This window comes from Sander lucioperca, chromosome 24 (genome assembly GCF_008315115.2).
Source record: "Sander lucioperca isolate FBNREF2018 chromosome 24, SLUC_FBN_1.2, whole genome shotgun sequence".
Classification (NCBI taxonomy): Eukaryota; Metazoa; Chordata; class Actinopteri; order Perciformes; family Percidae; genus Sander; species Sander lucioperca.
The window spans coordinates 1,685,772-1,698,660 of NC_050196.1; the positions used below are offsets into that span (position 1 = coordinate 1,685,772).

A 12,889-nucleotide genomic window follows, 5' to 3' on the forward strand; every position below is an offset into this window, starting at 1 on the left:
GGGACAGAACAACTTCCGGTTCAGCTGAGGAGCGTGGATTTGAGGAGCTATCAAATAAGGGTTATGAGAGGCAGCCGAGTATTGCCACTATTTGTTATAAATCGACCTGTGGTTATGGATATATGATACCGCAGTCAGCTTATCTCATTCAGTTGTACGGCAGCGATACAGTAGTGCACAGAATCCCCATGGTTACCACGCATTGATCGCCTGGCGTTGACCCGCCGAGCGTTGTCCGCCTGTCTGTTCACATGAGGAGCGCAGTGAGATCCCGCGGCTCCACGCCGTCAAAGTGTGAAAAGCCCTTTAGCCTCACTCCACTGGCTTCCTGTCCACTTCAGGATTGATTTCAAGACTTCATTGCTTGTTTCTAAGATTTTAAAATGGGTTGGCGTCTTCTTATTTCTCGGGGCTTTTACATCGTCCACACTCCTGTCAGAGCACTGAGGTCGTCCAATCAGATGCTCCTCCATGGTCTCAGATCCAGGATAAAAAATAAAAAAGGTGGCCGAGCCTTTTCAGTGGCCGCTCCAAATCTCTGGAATAGTTTACCTCTTAAAATAAGAATTTCTCAGACCGCTGAAACTCAAGTCCATAAGACCCACAATTTGGGTTGAGTTTTGACACCTTGACCTCTACGTATCAGCTCTCTATCAAAGCTCTATCATTGTTCACATCGAGTGAAACATTCAGACCCAGCACTCTGTGTTTCTTATGTGTGGCATCGTTCAATCAAATGGAAATAGTCTGTCTTGTGCATTATTTTATTCACCTTTCCTCAAAATGTAGCCTGCAACATTTGGCCTCTGAGTGTCTTTACAGGTCGGTGGGGTTGAATGTGTAGAGTCAAAAGAAGCAGTTTATTATTATTATTTTCCAATGTGAACTGTTCATATCTGATTGTGTTTGGCCTCTCATAACTACTCACACATACACACACGTCCTCATTTTATCTATATTCTTGCAATTTATTTAATGCCTTGTTTTATTTAGCCAACCTTATGCTTGTTTTTTTTTTAAATTCAGTGCTTGCTTGTGTTCAATTTGTAGATTTTAGGACTCTTGTAATTGCTCATTATACATTTTTTTTTCTCTTCATCAAGTGAGATCCCTTCTATAAGCCCCTAGGGGTTCTCTTCATCGTACCCGCACCATCTTTTTTAGATTTTGTATTTTTTCTTGTTTCTGTTACCTTGATTTCACTGTGCAAATAAATACATTCAATTCAAATAAATTCATGTCAGGAAATTGACAAAAACAGTTGTTTTTTTTCCAACTTCTTTCATTAAAGATGCACTCCACCGGTGATGTTTCCAAATGTGTCTACGACTTGAAAGCCTTTTGGCATGTGTGTAGTATTCTCCTCACCTTGTTTGTGAGCCCTTTGAAAAGGTTATGTAACAGCTTGTTTTGTGCTTTGAGACTCCTGACGCTCGTGTTTAGTTTCCTCCCTTTTGCTGTCATGTTTCAGGGGAGCCCAGGAGAGCCGCTCCCCGGGGACCGACGGTAACCAACTGCCGAAGCGCCAGCCGCCCGCCAGGTATTTCACCACACAAAGACTGTTTGTTTAGTTTCACATGGACTATTTTTGTCTGTCTATCTTTGTTTCTTTCATTTTTTCCCCCCTCCTGTTTTAATCAGTCCCCCCCCCCCTCAGTATTCCTGTTTGTTTGCTTTTGTCATAATGACTTTTTTTTATTCTTTCTGTCTTATTTTCTCCTTTCTTTCTGTTATTTTTTTTCTTCTGCCCTTCTCTATTCCTTTTCATTTTAATAAGATGGGTTGGAGGTGGGGGGTTTTATTATTATTTTGTTTTTAGCTCCGCCGACGGTCTTGTAACCGGCATAATTAAACGTGCTTGTTAACAATGGCAGCTAATGAGCAATACAACAGTATTAACAATAGCGGCTGATTAGACAAAGACAGGCTGATAAAGCTTAGCGGGAGAGCTCCCAGTACCTGAAGACACCTGTCCTCTGACGGCTTTCACCACACACACAGAAAATCACTTGGAAGTGAATTGTTAGAATTGCAGCAAAGTCATCACATCCTTTTGTCTCTTAGAGGTAACAATCAAGACGAGGTGCTTTTTCCTGTACTTGGCAGCTTTGTGACAGTTAATCATGATTTTATATAAAGGATTCATATGTTTTCTGCATTTTCACGAGCAGTCGTAACACAGTCTCAACTAGAGATGGTCCGATACAATTTTTTGCTTCCCAATACGGATTCTGATATCTGAACTTGCGTATCAGCCGATACAGAGTACTCATCCGATACCAGTGTGTCATATATTTTATTACGTTTTAACCGCTGTATACTACTATCCCTGTATGGATGTGATATTATTTGTTGTTTGGGCTGGCTCAGGTTAAACTCTTTGTGAAACATGAACAAACGCAAACAATGAACGCCACAGAACTTTCTTTTATTATCCAGTTTGACCGTGAGTCATCACGGAAAAAGAACATGAATGAACTACTTTAAAGTAGATTTTCTTCAGGGCTATATTGCGTGGTATCAGATTAGTGCATAGTACTTTCCGATACCAGCATTTTAGGCTATGTTTAGACAGAAACGATCTGAAGAGGAAACACAAAAGTGGCGTTGCGTTTTTATTCTGCGTTTAGACGAGCGTTATGGGGGGGAAATCTGCGTGTCCGTCTGCGGCTGCTGGCCCTGGAGCTCACCGCCAGTGTTTCAATTTGACTGTTAAAAAGTGTTTAGACAATTAAAAGGTATTTATTTAGAAGCGGGCTGGCTGCTAGTTAGCTAACGCTAGCATGCTATTCCACCAAGTTTCCATGCTACATAAATAAGCCAGACAGAGTTGTCCCTCATCTGGCGATAGAAACCCTGCTTTACCCGTTCTGTTAGCTCAGAGCTCCACAGCCTAAGTCCACAGGTACAAATTAGTTTTGCACCAAATGTATCGTCAAGAGTGTTGTGAAAGTCGAGGTGCAGATTGGCCACTTTGTGATGCGAGAGAGCACATATGTGAAGTTGCAGTGACAGATTCCAGAGGTTGTAATCACTGAGTTGTGGTTGTGATGGAAAATGAACCAGAGTAAAAAAAAAAGTATAGGAGTAAATGTTGCATTATAAGTTTGCAGCTGTCATTGTGTTCATGTAAATATCAATCTACACATTTGTGAATATTTTTTCTGTAACTTCACATTCAGAATACAGGTGTGTGAACATTTTCTACAAGTGCAAATTTCAACTTACAAGTTCAGATTTTTTTTACAAGCTCTCATGTTTTTTTTCTTTGTATGACTTCAAATTCAGATCACATGTGTGTGAATATTTTTTACAAGTGCAAATTTTATTTTTACAAGTGCAAATTAAATTTTTACAAGTGCAAATTTTAACATACAAGTTCAGATTTTTTGTTCTGCAAGTTCTCACATCGTATTCTACAAGCTCTCCCGTTTTGCACCATATTTACCTTCATAGTTTTCTGTGCAGACATGAATAACGTTTGTGTCACAAATCAAGATGTGCGTCACTGAAATGCATGTCAAAAATCAATCCACGAGTGTTTGTTGTTCTCCGCATGTCACATACATTCTGCAGTTATCTCACTCAACCTTACCCCTTCTCATTTAAAAAAAAAAAAAATCTTTATTCATCCATCTCTTTTCTCTTTCACTTTTCATATTGCTTCAGTATTTCCACCTGGGAGCTGCCCAGTACAACCGCAGCCCTCTGCTGCTGGCCACTGGGAGCTGAACTGAATTTGGGAGCGTTCAAGCATTCACCAAAAAGGCCTGCAATGTATTGATGTAACTGACATGGACAACACATTGTCCTGGAAGAAGAACATGCATGCCTGTAAAGACAAACAGCAGTACCTACATGAGCAGCGAAAAAAAACATACAACACCGACTGTGAGGAAGTGGCTGTACAGTATGTGGTTCGGCAGCATTTATGTGTGTGATTATTATTATTATTGAAATGACATGTAAACACACAGCTGTAGGCTGGTTCAAATTGGGAACAACAATCTTTGACGTTGATCCAGCATCAAGCGGGATCGCTACAGTCGGCAATCAGAGAAACAAGCTACAATGTAGTGAGCCTGGGTGGCTCGTCCTGGTTGAGCGTGTGCACCGTGTACGGGGGCTCAGTCCTAGCTGCAGCGGCTGCTGCAGCGGTCTTAAGCTGTCCTGTCAATAAAGGCCAAAAATGCCCCAAAAAACCAAATCCAAAAGACAAGCTACAATGTACGTAATTGGGCAATTGCTCACCTTCAATTTACGTCCACAAAAGTGCTTGTTTTGCCATTGACAGGCTCAGATTATTATTCTACGTGTCTGACAACATTATGGAAAGGATACCTAAGGAGGTCGACCTTTCTGTTAAACAGTAAGATTCTTTTTTTTTTTTTAACCCTAACCCTAACCCTACATGTTGGCTAGATGGACTTAGTGGCCAAACTTCCCACAAAGTCAATGTAGTCCTTTTAATATCGCGTAAGTAGAGCATGCAGACAAACTGTAGTTTAACTCTGGTTTGAGAATATTATTGTGGATTTGAACCCAGGAGCTGTTGTGTGGCAAAGCGAGAAAACCACTTAGATTCCATTATGTACACGTTTCTTCAGTGTGTATGTTACCACAGAGGTTATTTACACCAATGCCCCCCCCCCCCTGATATGGAGAGTAGAGACCTTTTGAGTGATACAATAGTGCCTTTACACGGAGGAACAGCAACCTGACACACCGTAAAGTACTTCTGAAAAGCCCTCAAAACACGCCGAGAGTCGGCGGGAAATGAAGAGGGCTACAGATAAGAGTCGACTTGTAAAACATAATTATATTTCCGTCGGCGGGGTGCGAAGCCGTTGAAAGGAATGCATTTAACCTGTGATTCATGCATGGCAAGAAGTTGTCGAGGGGAAAAAAAGAACAGCAGTTAAATTGTGGAGGTAAGAAGCCTTGAATACAGTGTAGCTAAGGTCATACCATCTTAAGAAAAATAATTTGATTCGGTGCTAGTCTTCTCTCCTGCAGGCATTTTCTACAGGGAAAGGGATTATATCTCGCTACTTTTTTCCTGCTCCCCAAAGGATGGGGAAAGGTCTAGGGGTATTAAAATCCTGTGAGCAGGTTCGGGCCTGAGTAACTCCGGAAAGTAAAAAGGAAAAACGTTGAACTGTGGACTTTGTTTCGTGCCGCCACTCTTAAAACCATTTTCTGCTTATCTTTCCTTTTTTAACTATACAGTACACTTGATTGAAACTGGATTCATTCATTCATAATTGCTCCCCCAAGTAGGCCACTTTCCTGTTGGCTTTTGTTTAAATTAATCCACAAAGGGTTCATTTGACTTGTGCGGAAAGGACATCATTATTACATTTTTCTTTCTTTTTCCAGGAGCTAAAAACTACATTGAAAAGAAAAAAACAGCACGTTTCATCAGATAAAAAAAAAGTTTGTCATGCAGATTTTGAATTTGATCTTCCGCTTACTGTACGTATTGCTTACCTCCTCCGTTTCCGTGTATTTTAGTGCAACGGTAAACAGAAGTGTTGTTTGGCTTGCAGTAAAGGGAGAGGTTTCCCAGGCACCGACTGATATTCTGCTGCCGAGTGGGGAAATCACATCCGGGTTCCTCTTTGAGCTGGCAGGATATCAAAGCAGAAGGACATTAATACACATTCCTGACCTTTCCTTTTCCTCTCCAGAGCTATATACACCGCATCTGTCACTCATTATCATTGTCCTGAACCCTGTTTGTTTTTATATGAAGGTTGAAGCGCTTAGTTCATGGCTTGTTGGCCTTGTCTGTAAAACAAAAGTTGCGTCTTTGGATATGAAATCCTTTCCAATGTATTAGTTAACCTTTCCAGGAAGGATACAGGGAATATGAATCCCCATCTGCTTTTCTGGATTGGTCCAGTAGGGCTGGGCAGTAGATCAATATTATATCGATATCCAGATAGGAGATATCGTCTTAGATTTTGGATATTGTAATATCTGTAACGGATTAAGTGTTTCTGGTTTTACAGGCTGCGTTACAGTAAAGTGATGTCATTTTCTTAACCTACCAGACTGTTCTAGCTCTTCTATTATTTGCCATTCACCCACTTTGTCATTAGAGCCACATTACTGATGATTATGTATCCAAAATCTAATTGTGAAAATATGTAGTTAAAGCAACAAATGTCAAGCCTACAATGTTGTCGCAATATCGACATCAATGTATTTGGTCAAGAATATGGTGATCTCTGATTGTTTCGCCCAGCCCTGTGGTCCAGTGAATATGATCTCTCTCTTCCTCCTTCTTGCACTGAGTGAATCCATCCCTCAAAAACACAAACTATAGTAACTATCACAACGTAGTTTGCATCTTTAGATTATATATCACCGATATGTTGTATTTGTTGTATTTTTTTCTGAGAGAGTAGAGAGATGATAGTTGGGGGAAAAAATGGAGCCATGTGTGCTAAGAATGGGGATATGATATCATTATTCAGTTCATCCATGATGCTTTTTAGATCTTCTGGACTCGTAAGGAAGACTGAGACTTTGTCCTTTGCCTGCCTGTTTGTTGTAAATCTGGCCACACAATTTGGATTATTAGGGTTTTATCATAATTCTTTAGATAATGCTGGTGGTCCCTTAACATACTTAATGACACAACAGACAGCCTTTTGATCGTATTGCTTTTGATGCTCGTTACATGTTCACTTTGGACTCAGGCTACATTTACATTGCTACGTTTTTAGCTTGAAAAACGAACATCTTTGCTACGTTTACACCTCGCATTCACACTGCTCCGGCGCTTCAGAGCCCCTAAACCGGAGACATTTGGAAACACTTTGAAAGACCCGGTTTTGGTTTAAAATATAGTTAAAATCACAAAGTAGTTTGCATGTTTAGATTCAACAGATACATTGTATTTGAGAGTAGAGAGAGACAGGAAATGCGGAGGAGACTTGGATATAATTGATTTCCAAAGCAGGAATCATATTTACGAGCAGTTTTTTTTAAGGTTATTTTCCAGGTAATGCATCACAGCTGGACTTGATTTTGAGTCACCCCCTCTCCAACAAATGTCTGAGCCCTTCCAATCAGGCAGATTCACAGCACTTGAACTGATACTCCATCTGGATCGCCTCCACTAAGCAGGTTGGCATCATTTGAATCAGGGGAGCTGCCACCGTCTGCCAATCTTCATACGTAAGGAGGACTCGTTATTCAAATGTATTCTGGACTTGTTTTATTACCTAACGTACATGTGCATCCCAAGTAACGCACAATGTTCTAACTGTGAGGGAAATATCAAGAAGTGAATATTAGGGGGCCTTTTTGCAGTACTTTTAGGTCTGTCAGTCTATCCTGAAGAGATATTATTGGCACTGTCTGGTACAATATCTGTGAGCTAGATGTGAAAGATCAGAGTGATATCTAGCCTTGCGGGATTTTTCCCGACCCCGTTGGGACTTCAAAATCGAGGTTAACCTCTATAGCTGTCACCTTCATCTGTCCCCCCCTACTCCTCTCCTTCTCCTCCTCCTCCCCTTCCCAGTGCTCTGAACTCTTCCTGTCAGAGAGTTTCTGTTTAAACCGCAGCGTGCCACCCCAAGTTGGCCAAAGTGCGCGCGCAGTCAGATCAAAGTCGTCTATTCTTTTGGCTTGGCGGCATGCGAAAGGTGATAACATTGCTTTGCGAGTCCTCCGGCGCTTTTTTTGCTCTGCGGTCTGGGCAGTGCAGAACCGCCCCCCCCCCCCCCCACGCACCCAGCCTACCCGTCTGGAGGCCGAGGAGGCATCCTAAGCCTGAGCGCTCTGCATTTCCTTTTCTCCAAATTGTAATTAAAAGGGAATAATCATTTCTCAGCGGTCGCAGTCCAAACAAACAGACTGACAGCTCTCTTCTTTCTTTTTTTTTTTTCCTCCACTCGGCGAAGGCCCACAGTTGATATCTCCCCGGTGGCTTTCCTTTTTTTTCCAGTGGCTTTTTGAAGCTGCCACTTCTTGGTGGTATTATCTTTGTCTCCAGCCCTGGCCCCTTCGTGCCGGTGCTGGCACCGTTGGCACTGGCCTTGCCCAATGCCATCCCTCTGTTCGACGCTCAACTTTTTTCTCGCCGCATGAAAGTGGCTGCCCCGCTGAGAGACCCCACCACGTGGCCTGGACCGTACCTTTTCGCTCCCAAACTTTCCTGACCTAATTAGCGGCAAATGAAATCAGACAGGATGCATTCATTATTAATTTCCCCGGGTTGATGGTTGCGGGGTGTTTTAAATAGACATTGGACATAGAGTGAGTGTGAGTGTGTGTGTGTGTGTGTGTGTGTGTGTGTGTCAGAGCTGTGAGGTTGAAATAGAGGCTTTCTGCCGTCGACTCTCCCTCCCTGTCTTGGACTTCATTTGAATGCAGTGCACAGTGTTAACAAAGCAACACTGAAACACAATGCAAGTTAATCAACGCACTTTGCATGCAACTGTGTTCCCTTTTCTCTCTCGCTCTCTCTCTGTAGCTTTGGATGTGCAGCCTGCCAAAAAGCTTTCTCTCATCTCCATGTGAAACTGCGTGTTCTGTTTCATGTCTGTCCTCTCCTCCCGCTGTTGTTAACCTACAACTTTTTTTTTTTTTCATGATGGCGTCTATCAACAGCAAGGCCACCTTTCAGCAGCAGGGCTGACTTGAAGTAAACCACAATGTATAAGTAAATAATAAATTCAGGTTTGTATCCCAACATTGCTAAACATTCATTTGTTTTCTTTTGCAAATTCCTTTTTTATCTAAGACAATACAGTTGTAGTAATGTAAGCCTGGTCAAGTGATGCCAGTTTTTAATAATTCTGCACAAAATGGGCCTAGACATAGAAATGACTAAATCTTTAAAAGATTAATGCTCTTTTAAAATTTGTAGTTGGAGGAAAGTCCTATTATTATTAAAAAAAAAAAAAAAAAAAATTAAACTGTTTCCACACACTCACTATTCCCTATATAGTGTTTATTAAATAGTGAACTATATAGGGAAAGACCAAACCAGATTTCGGACACTCACTGAAAACATTGCTGTATCAGTAGATGCGCCGGTTATTTGTGTGACGGAGGCGGTCTTCCCCAGCATCATGTAAACAAACTGAAACTAAATTGCTTCCAAAACGTCCCTGAAACAAACCGGGCACTCAGGAGAATATTAAAGGTTGTATTTTATATATGTTACATGTTACATATACACTGTTTAGAAACAAAAGCCCGCTCCATTTTTCCTTTTCTGTTTCTGCGGCTGCTTCTGCCTCTTCTTCTCCTCCGGGAAAACACAGCCGCGTTGCATTGTGGTATACGGGAGTAAAATGTAAGGTACATCGTATGTAGGCTACACTCAAATTTAAAATTAGCAGTGTATTGTGGGTATTTTATAGTGGACTACATAGTGAATGAAATTAACCGCTGAGAATTCAAACACCACTACAAAATGGCGAACACACTATATAGTGCACTGTTTCCGTGATGGCGAACGGTTTCCAACACTCCTTTTGTGATATTGGAAACATAATAATAAAAAACATAATAAAAAAATACACACAAATACAATCAAATGTTTATGGCTGTGTGGGTCATAGCTTTCCGTCGTAGTTAAGCCTAACGGGCGCCGGGACGAACCTGTATGGGGTTTCATTTGTGCCAATAGTTGGCACAGACAAATGTTTTATCATGTGAGCCATCGACATAGACAGTAAGCATGTCGGCTTAATATTGTCTGGGTTTAGGTTGCTATTTCTGTGATAGGGAACGGTTTTGAACACAGCTATAGTCACACTGGAGCGTTGAATGTTTTTAGAGATTATGCACCTCTGCAGAGATAGGTTTGATGGGATATAGTTGATCGTGTACACTCGCTATCACTTTCTCTCCCGCTCTTGGAGAGAACAGAGCAGCGGCCAGGCCTTTGAGTCTCACTCTGCTTTCTGACTCTGGCGAGCTGCAGGTCCTTGGTCTGCAGATCAGTGGTGGGCGCCGGAGAAAAACGCCGCCAGCGTCTACCTCCTGCGGTGGACCAGAAGAGAGCTGTCGACTTCCCAAGTGGTGTTTCTCTGTGATCCTTGGGGGGGTGGGAGGTGCTGGTTGGTGGTTGGTGGTGGGGTCAGACCGGTTATCATGTAACCGTGTGTTTTGAGGAATTTTTTAAAGAACAAAAATCCAAATTGGACGTCAAGCAGAGGAGGAGAGCTAAGGTCAGGCGAGCTTTGGCAGACTGCAGGCTAAACTAATTAAAAGCTTTTTGAGTTTGGACTGAAATACAAATGTAAATGACTGCACACTGGGGTACATTTAGACTCTGGAGATGTGTATAATTGATAGGACTTGACTTTGTAGTACACGGTGCACCCTATGACTTCCACAATAGAGAACTGTAGCGATAATCAGCAAACATTATCATCTAAGATCCTTGTTTTATCCCCGTAGTCCAGCAGTGTAAGAAGTATTCAGATCCTTTACTTAAGTAAAAGTACTAGAAAGAGTAGAAGTAGAAAGTGGCATGAAAAGAAAAGACTCAAGTAAAGTACAAGTACCTCAGAATTTGGACTGAAGTACAGTACTGGAGTAAATTTACTTTGTTACATTCCTAAACTGCCCTAGTCTCTTTTTTTGCTAATTGCTGCAATTTCCAGGTACCACAGAGCAAACCCGAGTCCTGGTACATGTCTGCAAAAAATTTCGGGAAAAAAGAGACAAAAACGTCAAAAGGTGACAAATATCGGAAAAAGTGTCAAAAAGATCTTCGCACTGTACTCATTCTCTCAAACATTATTGCTGAAATATTGAAGTACTAATAGGGCTGGGCGATATGGAGAAAATCAAATATCCCGATATTTTTGACCAAATACCTCTATCGATACCGCAATGATATTGTAGTGTTGACTATTGGTGCTTTCACAAAATATTTACACAATGAGATTTTTGATAAATAATCATCAGTAATGTGGATATAATGACTAAGTGGGTAAAGGTAAATAATAGAACAGTTACAACAGTCTGGTAAGTTCAGAAAATGACATAAACTTACTGTAATGCAGCCTTTAAAACCAGGAAAAGACAACACTTATGCCATATTACGATATCCAGAATCTAAGACGATATCTAGTTTCATATCATGATATCGATATAATATCGATATATTGCCCAGCTCTAAGTACTAACCGTAACTGTAATCTTCTAAAGAGCCAGTCTGGACGATTTCAATTGTATCCTCTATCCAGGCATCCAAAGTTGCAGTAATACATCAAGCCTGTAACACAACAGACTTCCAGATGGTTCCATCTGCAACATGATGCACTGAATTCTCTGAGTCCATTTAGATAATGTTGCTTTGAGAGTGTATTTGTCTGTCATTGGTTTTTCCGTGTTGTTTTCAACCTGGACACATGGTGTTCAGATGTTAAAATCCCCCTCTCCCTTTACTTGACGTTATGAAGGTTGTATGTTGAAGTGGACATAATGTGTGACACAAATGGGGAATTTCTCATTTTTATGTATTTGAATATGTCTGTTACGGTAGGGCACTTAACAACATTCACTTTTTCCTAGTAATGTATTTCATCTTTCCTCGTTTCCTCCGTGTTAGTGACCCATATTAGCCCAAAAGTACAAAAAAAAACATTCTGGCTTTGCCAGTGATTCTCAGGAGAAGGTTTATACCAAGTTAAAATGATTGTTTCTTTGGTTTGATTTCACAGATAGATACGAACGAATAACTTATTGTACTGTTTAACTCGTCACGACTTTCACTGTCTGAAATGCCCCTGAGAAATGGTTTGAAGAACACCGCCGCGCAATGCAAACCTGAGCGATAACGTGTGTCGAAAAAACACATCAATACCCGTGTTTGCCTGGCTGCAGTGTGAGCCGTCTTGCAGGAAAACTGCGGAAAACGCATCAAAGCAACAGAGGTGTCACACAGGCTGAGAGGTAAAAGATGTTCCAAGTCGTCAAATCAGAGTTGGATTCAAACACGGTACACAGTCTTGAGTGCAGAGAAAGAGAGCGAAAGAGACATAGGGAGCGATATGTAAAAGAGGAGAGATCAACCGTACAGTCATGTCATAGCCCAAGGCAAAGAGCTGCAGATGTAACAGTCAGGGCCTGCGATTGTCAAGAGGCATGGATAATGATAGCTTTGCATGTAGGGTACAAGGCAAACATCAAGGCCATGCACATCGCAGTGCAGGACTTTAAAGGCTGTGGCGAGAAAAAGGGGCCATGGGAGTAGAGATATGGCCCCAATATGGCCCCCAGTGGCTCTCCCGTCTGATGACAGGGGCAGGTAACTGGGAACAAAGCAAATTGGACGGGTTACAGTGTGGAAACGGTGTCGGGGCTCGTCTCTCTTTCTTTTAAAGGGGTTTTTTGTGTTGAAAACTTTTCTTCTTCTCTTTTGTTTTCGTTTGTTTGATCCTCTCTGTCCCCTAGCATGCAACTCCCTCTGAGTGGACGAGCCAGAGCTGCTCTGCTACATGCAACACTGCAAATCAGACAACACGCTGTACAATGTAGAGTAACCGGCTGGCTACGTTGTGCGTGTAACGTATGTGGAGCGGATGTTCCGACACTACGCTTCCGCTATAATCAATGACACCTGGCGACACCGGACACGTGAGCAGCGCGTAAGTGGTGCGTCTGCTCCGCGGAGATCCGTTCTACAAGCATAAAAATAGGACAGTCTTCTATTTATATTTTTTAAGCGCGGTGTGTGCGGCCCTTTTACACAGAAATGGATCATACAGTGTCTACACTTCCACCGATATACAGGAAACGACTTAATGACTGTCAGTGAGCGTATTGGCAGTTTGGTTTTGAGAGTTTCTGTTTTTATTTCTTGTTTCCCTCACCTGCGTCCTCTGATAACAGCTGACAGTAGATGTAG

At 41.8% G+C, this 12,889-nt stretch overlaps 1 long non-coding RNA gene across 1 annotated transcript in view; it reads left to right on the top strand.

The window, feature by feature from the left end:
• Positions 1-1,472: 1,472 nt before the first annotated feature.
• The window catches only part of LOC116048638, a 147,782-nt gene continuing 136,365 nt past the window's right edge, over positions 1,473-12,889 (top strand). The window contains exon 1 of the long non-coding RNA XR_004104707.1: positions 1,473-1,540. This is a non-coding gene — a long non-coding RNA (uncharacterized LOC116048638). The remainder of the gene's footprint in view (positions 1,541-12,889) is intronic.